This window comes from Aplysia californica, unplaced genomic scaffold, assembly GCF_000002075.1.
Source record: "Aplysia californica isolate F4 #8 unplaced genomic scaffold, AplCal3.0 scaffold00032, whole genome shotgun sequence".
NCBI lineage: Eukaryota > Metazoa > Mollusca > Gastropoda > Aplysiida > Aplysiidae > Aplysia > Aplysia californica.
Window position 1 is genome coordinate 637,054 of NW_004797302.1, and position 1,205 is coordinate 638,258.

Consider the following 1,205-nt stretch of genomic DNA (forward strand, 5'->3'; position numbering starts at 1 on the left):
CACACACACACACACACACACACACACACACACACACACACACACACACACTACAAAACGAGCCCTTCACTTGCGCCCATGTAATATCAATTAGGCTCTGTCATATATTCATTCCAAAACCACATTCTTCATCAACATTATACAGACCAACTCATCCTAATACGGGGTGCCCACTACAGCTAGCTGGGATCGGCCGATCGTCTCAAAAACAGACGTGTTTGTTTTCAGTTTCATGCGATCGAGTCGGGCGATCAGCCCGATCCAGCCGTAGTGGGCACCCCGTATAAGAGACCTAAACACTTTTGATTACTCGAGGGCCATTTACCCACATGTTATGAGACTCACACGTACACAGACTCGAGGTTTCCCGTTAAAGCATTTCCCTGTTATCTGGTGACATCACAGTTATAACGTTACTTAGCCCCAACAAAGAAGAGCTTAGTTCCGTTTTCTCTTGAGTGACCACTTCAAGCACGTACAAAGCCTATTGTGTACTTATCCCATCTTGACCCATTGGTCAGCCTTTTTGAACAGAGTATACTAGGGAGGGCGGGCATAATAGTGAAAACAGTATTTAATAGGAAAGAAGGTGCAAACCACACTAGAGCACATGCCAACGAACCACTGGTCTGGTTTAATAGCGTGTATTATTATATGCAAGCGTCCTTGTAACACGTTATTTGGTGGTTATGTGTGTCAGATTTTTCTTCGTCCTTCTCCGATATGACCAGGTTCAAGTGAAAAGAAGATGAAAACTCCTCAGTTGTCTGTTTTGCCATGTGGTTTATGCAATGGAGTATGGGTTTAACGCTTTTTTTCCACAAAATAAGGTACTACAGAGGCAGGATCTCTAACCCATCTTCAGTTTCAGACAGCGTGCGTGGAAGCGCATACAGAGTAATTTTTAGTTCAAAAAGTTTTGCTGCACTTATCTTACGAAATGGTCAATTAAATGCCGAAGATAAAAGGTGAGGCCAGAGAGTAATATTACTATTAATTTTTTTTAAAGGATGAGAGATTCATCGAAGGACCAGAAATAGATACTGACTGCACCAGGAGATTCTCAGCTGAGATGGACGAGGAAGTAAAAGTCTGGGAGATTGATTATAAACACTGGCCACGTTCCTTTTCCCATAGGCACACGCGGGGGTGTTGGTGAGGGTGGGTGTGGGGGTGAGCACTGGGGGAACGAATGCTAGCGATTG